Source organism: Chlorocebus sabaeus, chromosome 8, assembly GCF_047675955.1.
Source record: "Chlorocebus sabaeus isolate Y175 chromosome 8, mChlSab1.0.hap1, whole genome shotgun sequence".
NCBI classification, from domain to species: domain Eukaryota; kingdom Metazoa; phylum Chordata; class Mammalia; order Primates; family Cercopithecidae; genus Chlorocebus; species Chlorocebus sabaeus.
This window is the reverse complement of record NC_132911.1, coordinates 90,482,119-90,495,361: the sequence shown is the minus strand read 5'-3', so window position 1 is coordinate 90,495,361 and position 13,243 is coordinate 90,482,119. Positions and strand designations below refer to the sequence as shown.

Below are 13,243 nucleotides of genomic sequence, written 5' to 3'. Positions count from 1 at the left end.
TTATAGCTCATTGTGATTATAATTTGCATTCCCCAGTAGCTAATGATGCAAGACACCTTTTCATGTACTTATTTTCCATCTGAATATCATTTTCTGTGAAATGTCTGTTCATGTCTTTTACCGACTTCATAATTACATTGTTTTGGTATTTTGCTGTTGCATTTTGAGAATTCTTTATACTCTAGATACTAGACCTTTGTCAGATAGGTAGTCTGCGAATATTTTCTCCCACTCTGCAGCTTGTAGCTGGCCTTTTCATGCTTTTAACATAACAATATCTTTCACAAAGCAAGAGTTTCCCATTTTGACCAAGTGCAATCTCATTGATTTTTGCTTTTATGGACTGTATTTTTAGTGTCCAACTTAAGACCTCTTTGCCAGCCATAGATCCAGAACTTATCCCTATTGTTTTCTAAAACATAAATATAGTTTTATGTTCTCCACTTAAGTCAACGATCCATTTTGAGTTAATTTTTTGTATAAGGTGTAGGCTTAGGATGAAGCTGACTTTTCTTGCCTCTGGCGGTCCAGTTGCTCCAGCACCATTTGTTGAAAAGGCTCTTTTCTCCTTTGAATTGCTTTTGTATCTTTGTCAAAAATCACTTGGTAGCTTTTTAATGTTACATGAATATCCTGCAGGTCTGTTCCCAGCTACAGACAACTGACACCAATCGAGACTTATGACAGTGACCTAGTCAGTATAAATGTCTTCATGAAAATATAATTCCTAAAAAATGAAGAAAAGTTATTACCATCTGTTTGCATCTCAAGGAAAGTTTCAATATAGAGTCAGACTATCAGTACAGGTCTCTGGCTGAGTTTCAGCAGTTATCAGCAATTTGTTTAATTTTACCTTACTCTTTTTTGTTAATCTACTTCTAATAGACATTTCCATCATCCTTCATTTAGTGGTTTGAAGGTCAAAAAGCATTTAAATTTCACCCACATGTCCAAGACCTGCTTGGATATGCTTAGTTTGGCTCTTTAGTGCATTAAGACCAACTCAATGTATCTTCCTGACTTTTTGTTTAGAAGAAGAAGAAGTAAAAGAACCAGACATTAATTTGGCACTCAGAGTATCTCTTAAATATATGCACTGTACTCTCCTTTATTTTAACATCAAACTGAATATTCATTCTCCATTCTTTCTTTATTAGGTGCTGTTAATTCTTTACCTGAAATAAAAATGATGTCTCTCTCTATGCTTTCAGAGAAAGAAACTGTGTAAATATTTTCCAGTCAAGGAAGTATAATCCTGAAAACCATTTACTACCCACTCGCTCTTAAAGAAGAATCGACCCAAGAATTTTCCCAGTCAGGCACTGAACCTCCTAATTTCTAGATGGTCAAAAACTGGGAGCGTGGTGCTCCAGGGCTCTGACAGCTGACCTCAACCACACACGGGTCACCAGAGTTTAGACCTCTGTCTTACAGTCCTGAATCCCAATGTGCAGAAGCAGGACCTTACTCCACATTTCTGTTTATTGACACCGTGACTTCTTCCCCCTTCCCTACTCTGATTTCCTTCTGTCTGTGCTCATTCTGGTTTCTCTAAGGCTCACATGCGATTTTGCGTTATTGACTCGGACATTCTTGGTTTCCCTGTTTCTACAAATGTCCTCCGTTTGCATTTAGATGATTGAATTGTTTTGAATGGAATCCCTCCCTTCCAGGAGCTCTTCACACATCTCTCTTGGCATTGCGATGAAAGAAGACAATCTCTGCATCATGTACTTCTGTTTTTATCTCCAGACTCCAGCCACACATCCTGCTACCGAGGCAATGACAAATCAACCTCAGAAGCACTGATATTTGTTTTGGGGAGTTGAAGTACCTCTACAATCCCCCTGTCAAATTGGCCCCCTGCTATCCCCTGTTTCATTCCCAATTTACTAATAGCTGGAGAAGTTGCTGACCTAATTGGTCAGAAGCCAAGATATTCATCCACCACTGTTTAGTAGTGATTGGGATTGCTTTTCCTCAAAGGCAAGAAATCAGGACTTATTTTTCTCTAGGTGTTTCCTTCTGCCATTCAGTAAGTCCATCTGGGCATGAATTACTTCTCAGAGGAAGTCCTCACTCAAGATAGGTAGGTGGGTAAGTAGGCCCACAGTCTGACCTGTGGAAATAGCGTATTTCTCTTCATTATGTGGTTCCAAAATTTAGATTCAGGAAAATGTCAGCAGATCTGCTTTAGCCTGAAGACCTATACTAAATTTCTCAATAAAACTTTTACAGAGCTCTACACGCTACACCAAGAAAAATTTCAACTTCTTCATTTGCTTTCTCTTTTTAAACATTTTTACCTTTTACATGATATTCCTAGTGCAAAAGGAAGAAGCCACCACTGAATAGCTGACACAAAAATGGAATTTGCTGCTTTCTTAGCAAGGAAGAGTTGTGCTTGGGAGAAGGTGAAGTCTTCCTGAGCAAAGCAAAGAGATAATCTTATCTAGGGTTTGGCAACATGGAGTTCAAAGAAAATTTATTTTCCCTGGGAAATTTTGAGATATTGCTCCATTAGCTTCTAGTGTTCAGTGTTGTCAATGAGAAATCTGAAGCCAATTTAATGTTTTTATAAGGTTGTTGCTTTTTTCCATCTCTGGAAGCTTTTAGAATTTTTCTTTTTAATTTTAGTGTTCTGAGATTTCTGACAGTGTGCCAAGTTTGAGTTTTCTCTTATTCATCTCACTCACCGCTCATGACCTCTTTGCATCTGAAGACTTGTATATTTCTTCAGCTCTGCATAATGTTTCTCTACAGTTTCTTTGATTTATCTTCTTTTTCCTCTATTCTCTCCTTTGGGAATTTATACAGGTGTTGTAACTTCTAGATCTATTCTCCATATGCCTTTCTTACCTGATGTAACTTCGGTCCTGTCTTATTTTCCTTGCGTACTTTTACACCCGTTGTCCTGTTCTACACTCTGGGAAAATTCTTCAACTCACTTATTCTCTCTTCTGTTGTGTTCGTTCTGTAGTTTAGCTAATCTTGTATCTTTTCGTTGTTGTTTATTTTTGTTTTTTGGATAATCAATTTTTTATCTTCAAGTCTCTAATCTATTCCCTTTTGCAATAAACTATCCCAATCAACATATAATAGATACCCTTTGTTACCTTTATGAAGATATCAAGCTTTTAAAACATGTCATCATCTTTGTTATTCTGTTTCTTTAGATACTGGGGTTTTTTTATTTGTTTTCTTCAGTGCTTCTCATAGTAGTGATTTCATGCAATCGCTTGGTAATTTGGGGTTTGTGTGATCATCTTTGTACTCAAAGTTGTCCCTATAACTTGTGTAGATTTGTAGTGGACACAGAGCAAACAGTGGGAGCAGTTTACCTTGGGGGTAAAAGCATTTATCAGTGTTTTTAAGAATTATTAGCACATGGCAATAATAAAAATCAAACCAACTTTTAGGTGTTTTAGCTGTTCTTTTAAACTTCCTACAGACAATGTGCCCCATTTATTGCCTACCCCTGGGGAAGATGAGTCCCACAACCTCCTCTCACTCCACCTCCCCTCGTCACCCCACAACTTAGTATGCCATTGCTGTAGATGATGTTCATCTACACTGTGAGGGAAGACCACTGTCAAGAGCAGTATAAGACCAACTCATTGTCTGGGCATAGAGTCCCCCATTCCTTTTGATTGTCGCCATCCTCCAAAGATACAGCTCTGCTTCTCTAGTCCAAATTCCCTCTCACCGCCTAGAGGAAAATGCTTCTGCACTTATCAACTGAATGCAGGTTTGGTCAAAAGGAGAACAACCTACTACATTACTCTGAATGCAATTGGTGTGGAATCACCCCAGTGGTTGACTATAGCCCCTTCTGGCCCTTTGTATTCACTTCCTCCAAGGGTAAAACTCTACCAGAACCCTCTCACTTTGCAACAAACATCTACTGTGACTGTTTTGAATGATGGTTTTCTTCATTAACATCAACACTGTTCTGAGCACTTTACAACTGTGAGCATTAAATGAGCTAACATATGAACCCATATGCCTTCTATCTTTCAGAAATATCGCAAATTTTCTGGCTTACTGGTGGCAATGTCTTGCTTTCTAGCACCGTAGAGTTTCACATTTTTTTCTGTCATCTTGGGATTTATGGCATTTGGCCTAATATCTTGATCTAATTTTTCATCTGCTTCTTAAAATAGATTTACCCCTTTTATCTTGATATGTATGTATTCCAGGTTAGTCCACTTGAGCTTCCACAATAAAATACCACAGACTGAAATATCATAGACTTAACAAACAGAAATGTATTTTCTCACAGTTTTGGAGACTAGGAGTCCAAGATCAAGGTGCTGTCAGGTTCAGTTCTGGTGAAGCCGCCTCTCTTCCTTGTAGATGGTTAGTAGATGGTTGCCGTCTTGCTGTATTTTCACATGGACTTTCCACTGTGCATGAGATGAAAGAACGTGCTCTTTGGTGTCTCTTCCTTTTCTTATAAGGACACCAAACCTGGCCCGGCACAATGGCTCATGCCTGTAATCCCAGCAATTTGGGAGGCCAAGGTGGGCAGAACACTGAGGTCAGGTATTCGAGACCAGACTGACCAACATGGCAAAACTCCATCTGTACTAAAAATAAAAATTAGCCAGGCGTGGTGGCAGGCACCCCTAATCCCAGCTACTTTGGAGGCTGAGACAGGAGAATTGCTCGAACCCAGGAGTCGAAGGTTGCAGTGAGCCTAGATTGTGCCACTGCACTCCAGCCTGGGCGACAGAGCAAGACTCTGCCTAAAAAAAAAAAAAAAAAAAAAAAAAGGAAAAGAAAGAAAAGAAAAGATGACACCAATCCTATCAATCCTATCAGATTAGGGCCTTATCCTTATGACTTCAAGTAATCTTAATTCCTCCCCACAGGTTGCATCTCCAAATTCAGTCACATTAGGGGTTAGGACTACAACATATGAATTTGGGGGGAACAAAATTTAGCCCACAACACATTCTAATGAAATAAGTATTAAATAAAGAAAACATCAATAAACAAACTAATAAGGAAGAGGATAAACTAATAAATAAATAAAGTAATAAATGTAAGAGTGTGTGTAAAATGAAAGAGAGGAAAGTTAACTAAAAATCTTCAAAGTGAATACAGAATATGATGACCTTTTTTGGTGCAAATTAAGTGCACAATAAATATTAGTTGAATAAATGAAGGAGATGTTCAAAATGCACCTCGTAAGACACCAAGACACCAATTTTTAGGAACATTGTGTCAAACATACTTTGACTCTTTCAGGCTGCTACTTGATGAGAAAAAATGGTAAAAACACAGTCACCCTACTTGTTACTTTCCTACTCCAAAAAAATACCTGAAGCCATTGGAGAATTTTAAATGCTTACTGAAATTAAATATATTAGTATTATGACTATGTTTATGCTGACATGTTTATTCATTCTTTTTCCAATTGCATTTAGATTTTGGAAGGATTGCCATCAGTTATGTGTGTTGATTTTTGTGTATATAGGCAGGTATGTGTACCTATGGGTGTATAAGATAAATTCACGATCTATGAAATTTTTGTTGTTGTTGTTACTTTAGCCTTAAAATAGTTGCCTAATTTTAAACAGGGTTAGGTGCCATTACATTTTTGGGCCAAAAGAATATGATTCACTAGTAACAAAAATAAACAACAGAGACACACCTCCAGCACTTCCAGATTAACAAAATAAATGCTCTAGAGAGTAGACTGCTAACAGGGGGTGTGGAAACAAGTGTTGGAACCATAAATGCATTGCAGCATATTCTACACAGATCATGAGTAAGTCAGGTTAGGAAATTGTGCATTACAACATCCATATGTACATCACCATATGTACAAACTAATGTGTACAAACAATACCATAATGCACAAGTGAAATGTGGTAAACAACTCAAAATCTTCACAAGATTTAGGGGTGAATGTGAAAAGGGAATGAAGTAAGACTCAGTTGAGTTACATCCATACTTTCCCAAATTTGCCTAAAATGTATAGGCTTTATGGTAGACTGCCACATACTTTAGCAAAAATCATAATTTTGTGCTACTTTCACTCAGAAATGTATTCCCACCAAAAATACTCATGTATTTAAAGTGGGATTTTTTTCAATATAACTTTTGAGGGCAGCTATCTGAATTTATCATTAATTATTGCCTAAACACGGCAAAAGAAAAAGGACCTGCTTCTTTCTCCCCTAAAAACTTCCCAAATTAGAATACAATACTCTTTGCCTAATTCCTGCCTGTTATTCAACAAAATAGAAACAGTAGGTTTGAAAAAATTGAACCAACTGGGATTTTTGAGAAATGAGTTAAGTCACTGAAAAATGAATTAATTCTTAATTAAGAATTGAGGAATCTAGCAAAGTCTGCAAAAGAAAATAATGAATAGAAATTCAAAATACTATTTAGAGAACAAACACAAGATTCTACATACCTGTTTTTACAAAATACTTGTTAAGACAAATGGAGATAAAATGACAAAATGTGACGGCATTACACATCTCCCTAACCAATGTTCTTAAAGATGACCAGTGAACTCCTACTTGCCCCCTCCTCTAGCCCCCATCCTACTCACTTTGTGTGCAGCATAAGATACCACTGACCTCCTTTTTCAAACTCTTACCTTCCCTGATTTTTTGTGACATTTGTCTTTTTTAGATCTATCTCTCTAATTGCTACTTCTCAGTTCCTTTTCTTATGCTCTGCTGTAAATGTCAGTAAATTTCAAGGTTGCAACTTCCCAATTTTTTCTTGTTCTATGCAGGCTTTTACTAGTAATCTCATCCAATATATCATTCCCACCATATCCTCTAGATAGGTGATTTCAGCCTAGTTCAATATCTACCACTTAGTCCTCCCTTCCAATTTCCAGACCCAAATTCTCAACTGCTTGCTGTACCAAATGTATTGAAAGAGACCTTGATTCTTACGACTCAAGTTTAACATCTGCTAAACTAAATGTATTGCCATTTCTCTTACAACTTATGCTTCCATATGAGTTGTCCATGTGGTATTATAATTATCTGCTTTGCTAACTCTGTTAGTTTCCTAGGACTGCCATAACAAATTACCACAAACTGGGTGGCTTAAAACAACAGATACTTATTTTCTCATAGTTCTGGAGGCCAGAAGCCTGAATTCAAGGTTGGTCCTTCTGAAAGAGCTGAGGGAGAATTTGTTCCATGCCCTCTCTCCTAACTTTCGGTGATCACCAGCAATCCTTTGTGTTTTCTGACTTAGGGATATAGTGCTCCAATTTCTGCCACTGTTGTCACATGGCATTCTCCTTGTGTCTCTTTTCTGTCTTCAACTAGGCTTTTTAAAAAAATTCATACTGTTCTGATTTATTCATCATCTGTGTACCTAAGAGACTTGGCAAACATAAATTAACTATATGTAAATTACTATATTCATGAACAGATGCAAAAATAGGAAAGGCACCATTAGTGTACGGGTACTGGATTGTAGTTGATAGGCCACTCCAGCACTTAGGCTTCTTATAAAGACTCCGGTCACTGGATTGAGGGCCCACCCTACTCCAGTATGGCTTCATCTTAACTTAAATAGTTATATCTATAAAGACTCGATAGTAAAATAAGGTCACATTCTGAGGTTCCAGGTGGGCATGAATGTTGGCAGAATATTATTCAATGTAGTACAATGACCAAACATGGAATTCCCTACTCTGACATTAACCCATATATTTTAAGTTGACTCTCTCCATTCCTCAAGTCACACTTCCTTCTTACTGCACCTAATTATCTTCTTTCTTTTTTCAATTATTTTTCCAAAGCACTGCTAATCACGTCCCTCTTCTGCTTAGAATTCTGCCTTGGTTCCCCATCAATCTCAACTGACCATTCAAGCCAAATTTTAGGTACTTGGGATCGTATGTTAAAATGTTTGAACCTTTATTGTATTCTATTAGGCAGCAATGAACACCATTTTTCTAAAGCTGTTTCCTTTGCCTTGAATACCTTCCCTATATGTTATCAAAGTGCTGTCCATCCTTCATGATTCAACTAGGATACCACCTCTGCTGTGAGCTCACCGCTGATCACCACCCACTCATGTTACCATGCCCATCAAAATTAGTCATCTCTCCATGTTATACTAAAGCAGCAATCTTAAACTAGAGAATATGTTATCCCTGCGTGCATGTGAAAACTTTCTTAGAGTCCTAACACAGAGAGTTTTAAAAGAACCAATTTCAAGATCCACATCTTATAAATGTTCTCTTTCTTAAAACTAATAATATTGAGTACAGCTGCAGACTACGTGTTTTTCTTTCGTCTCTTCCCTTTCACAATGGACTTCCCTCCAACCCCACCACTTTACCCCAAAAAATAAAAAACTTAACTCGCCTCACCCATTCCAATCTTACTAGCATTGCCCTGGAGGGTAAAAACTTCTGTAACCCTAATTGTTAACTATACAATTTTTTGGCCTGTGCCTCTGACTGAATTTAAAGAAGTAAGGAAACTGCTATAGTTATTTTCTTTTTCATCAGCGTTTTAAAAAATGAGCTTCCCTTGTACCTATATCAAAAAAAGTCACAAATTTTATTCAAACAATAACCAATCCTTTATTCTTTCATAGAGAGATATAAATGAATTTTTAGTCTCATTCTTCTCAATAAAAGATGGTTACTGACCATCTTTGGTGACTCATGTCTACAATCCCAGTACTTTGGGAGGCTGAGGAACCTACTTCAAGCCAGGAGCTCCTGGCTTAAAGACCAGCCTGGGCAACAAATCAAGACCCCATCTCTACAAAAAATAAATAAATTAGTAAGGCATTATGGCACACATCTGTTGCCAGCTACTCAGGAGGCTGAGGTGGGAAGATTGCTTGAGCTCAGGAGTTTATGGCCTCAGTGAGCTATGATGGTGACAGAGTGAGATACCATCTATAGAATAGAATAGAATAGAATAGAATAGAATAGAATAGAATAGAATAGAATAACAACTATCCAATATGAGTTTCCTTCTATGTTTATCAACATTCGTAGAATCGGTCGGGGACAGTGGCTCACACCAGTAATCCCAGTACTTTGGGAGGCTGAGGCAGGCAGATTGCTTGAGCCCAGGAGTTTGAGACCAGCTTGAGCAACCTGGTGAAACCTCATTTCTACAAAAAATACACACACTCACACACAAAAGAAATGCCAGCACTCTGGGAGGCCAAGGTAGGTGAATCATGTGAGGTCAGGAGTTCTAGACTAGCCTAACCAACATGATGAAATCCTGTCTCTACTTCAAAAAATACAAAAATTAGCCAGGTATGGTGGTGTGCACTTGTAACCCCAGCTACTCAGGAGGCTGAGGCAGCAGAACTGCTTGAACCTGGAAGGCAGAGGTTTCAGTGAGCCGAGATCGTGCCACTGCTTTCCAGCCTGGGTGACAGAGGAAGACCCTATCTCAAAAAAATAAATAAATAAATAACCAGGAGTGGTGTTGCACACCTGTAGTCCCAGCAACCCAGGAGGCTGAGGTGGGAGGATGGCTTGAGCCCAGGGAAGTCAAGGCTGCAGTTATCTATGATTGTACCACTGCACTGAGGCTTGGGCGGCAGAGCAAGATCCTATCTCTCTCACACACACACACACACACATACACACATAGTTAAATTGTAGGATATTTTTACTGTTTACCAAAACTTTCATCATGGAATTACGAGAAATAATGCTTTAAAAAACATAAAAATTAGTAATATAAATAAGAAATAGCAAACAGAGCTCACATGAAGCATAGTTATATAAGGCAAATTCACTGGTTTTTTCTTTTATCTCTTTTGGATTTTATCTCATGATGTATGTTTCTTCCTTTCTATTTGCCTTTCCTGTCCCATCATAAAATTACCCAAAGAAAAATACATTCATAGCTTCTATATGTATATATGCAGAGGAGAAGGGCAAGGATCCTAGAAAAGAAGCTGGAGAAAGACAAGAAGATGAAATAAAATGACATCATAATGCTCCAGCTAACATAAAGACAAAAACACATAGTAGTTAAAATATAGATATGTATTTGATATGCTTGCATTCTTTTCATATGAATTTCAGCATTTTAACCATGAGGTGGGTTTGCACACTACAAAGTAATATAACTAAATGGCAATTATATGGTCAATTAGGGCTTATAGATAATTCAGGGAAAGAAAAAATATTCTCCTCAGATCTTGGGACATTAGAGAGTTTGGCAGTTTGAATACCTGACTTTATAGTTAATGATTCACCAATCTTCAACTTAGCTTTTTACATATATTTTAAAGCACTCAGGCACATCAACTAAGGTCAAACAAATAGTTAGAAGTAGTGGGTATATTTACTCAATAAGCATTTATTTAAAACCTACTTTGTGCTGGTCTTATGGAGAATGAAGAAAAGACATAGTTCCTTGCTTTGAAAATCTTACAGTCTATGATGATGTTATACACATAAATCATTTCAAATATTCCATATTCACTGATGAATACCAAGTTCTTATTGCCAGAACTGTATTTCTGAATGTCTCCTGGATATTACAAACAAGGTTTTATCACACAAGGTCCTACAAACACCTCGAACTGAAGATACACAAAAAATAACTAATTTTTTCATGCCGCTACTACATACAAACATCTGCTTCCTGAATTCCTATTTATATTGATGTCATCTTCACGAGTCTAGTCTCTTGTAATAGAAACTCGAGTCGTTCTTGATTTCTTTGAATTATCCGAAAGCTCCATGTGTGGCTCATTAACCTATCCTCTCACTATTGCTAATTTTTCAAAGTTCAGTGCTGTCTGCTGAGGCCTTTTGTCTGCTTAATACTCTGCATTGGGTCTCTTTGCCCACTGCTTAATGTCTAAACTCCTCACTAGATCACATGGGACCATCATAACCTGGCTTCACTCACCTTTCCTTTCCAGACCCAACCACCATCACTCCTGCCACCCTCTGCCACCTGGCCCCCTACGCACACACTTATACTCTGTTCCAATCACACCAAACTTTGCTGAACACGCCATGTTCTTTCATGCCTTTGAACATATCACTCTCCATGCCTAAAAGACCAGTCTATCATTTATCTGTCAAAGATATGCTAGTCCCTTAAGACAGTGCACTTCCTCCACAAAGCCCCTCCTTGACACCCCAGGCTAAGTTCAGTGTGGAGCAAAGTACTTTGCACATGTTTTTATTATTTATCGTTAGCTGTGGATTGACATCCTTGTTTTCCCCATTAAACTATGAACAACTATCGGACCTGCCGCTATCTAACTTGAATTTCTATTTGCAGTACATAAAGTAGAAATTCAATAACTGCTTGATGGATGAATAAACTTCTAAGCACACCAAGATTTCAAGAAGGAATCAGTGAAATTATATCTATGACAACAAGTCTTAAGCAGAAAAAAAGTTATTCTGGGTTTACAGACCTAGTGTCCACCTATTTCTGAACCGTTTAAGATGAATCTGAACTATTTTCATTCCCTCTTGGTCTCCACCATCCTTACGTAAGCTTATATATGTCTTAATGTGACATACTTGGAGATCTTGATTCTGAGGCAGGACCATTTACCTTTGAAAGAAGTATAAATCGTACTATGATAATAAGGGAAGAGAGAAAAACACTGATAGTCTGGGAATCTATAAACAGTTATAGATGTGATATATTTGTAGGCCACATAAGGAAGGGGTTCATGGAGAGGGGAAAATCTCATACTGAGATTTTCTTAAGTGGAATCTACAAGTTACCCAGATCCACTGTGAACTCCATGGGCTGCCACTTGGAGGTGAGATAGGAGGGGCAGATATGAGGAGATGAGAATGGATGGAGCCTACATGGGCTCATGTAGACCCAATGTCAGACATTGGAAGGAAGATAGACAGTGAGAGCTCTGAGGAAAATCTGTGAGGAAACTCAGGTCTTGATGAAGTATCCTAATGTCTACTCTACACTCCATGCTGGGCTGTTTGTATATTTTCTCAGAATGGAAGTTCATTGGTTAGGGACGGTGGCTCATGCCTGTAATCCCAGCACTGTGGGAGGCCAGGGCGGGCAGATCACCTGAGGTCAGGAGTTCGAGACCAGCCTGGCCAACATGGTAAGACCCAGTCTCTACTAAAAATACAAAAATTAGCTGGGTGTGGTGGCACACACCTGCAGTCCTAGCTACTTGGGAGGCTGAGGCATGAGAATTGCTTGAACCTGGAAGGCAGCGATTGCAGTGAGCCAAGATCATACCACTGCACTCTAGCCTGGGTGACAGTGTGAGACTCAGTCAAAAAAAAAAAAAACAAAAAAAAAAAAAAAACAAAAGGAAGTTCATTGAAGCACAGCAGCTACATTATTCTATTGCCACAAAACAAATTACCACATACTTAAGTGATTTAAAACAACACCCAAAAATAAAAGTTAAAGATAAAACAAATAAATAAAATTAAATTAAAACCCACATTAGCAAATGGGTCCGAATCAGAAGTCTGGGTGGACTCAGCTGGGTTCTTGGCTTCAGGTCTCATAAGGCTGAAATCAAGGTGTTGGCCAGGCCAGACCAGGCTCTCATTGGGAGGCTTTGGTGAAGAATCTACTTCCAAGCTCACTCAGGTTATTGGCAAAATCAGTTCCCTGCAGTTGTACCTCTGAAGTCCCTGTTTTCTTATGAACAGCTAGCCAGGAATCACTCTCAACCTCCTAGAGGCCTCATGAAATTCTAACCAGGTGACCCTCTTCTTCACGATCAGCCATGGTGAATTTCTCTCAAGTAAAATCTCCCTTGTGCTTCAAATCTCTGCCTTCTTGCTATGTCAGCAGTGGGAGGAAGTCTACTTTAAAAGGCCTGGTATGATTAGATCAGGCCTACCTACATAATCTCCTTATCAACTGTGCCATATAACATGGACTATTGATGCGAATAAAACCACCACATTTATTGTCCCTGGGATTATGCAGGCACATATACCAAGGGGCAGGGGATCTTGGGGCCATCTTAGGCGCCTGCCTGCCCCACCATCTGTAGCTTTACTTGTCCTAGTGATACAATGTAATGACAGAATCACCGTCATGAAGATCCAGTATGGTCAAGAGTTACCACTTGCTATTTGAGGATCCTAATTTTTTAAATAACAAATCTGTATTCCACCAGCATTATTTCCATTAAACCTTATGTTTGAATTGTACTATTCAATTGCAAAAGAAGGGGAAGTTAATAATCTTGAATATATAATCAAGGTGAAAAGGTTTAATCCTTCCCTTGTATCTAT

General features: G+C 38.3%; 1 protein-coding gene across 1 annotated transcript in view; it reads left to right on the top strand.

Moving 5' to 3' along the window:
- CNGB3 (cyclic nucleotide gated channel subunit beta 3) overlaps positions 1-13,243 on the top strand; it is a 150,844-nt gene that overhangs the window by 52,167 nt on the left and 85,434 nt on the right. The window lies entirely within an intron of this gene.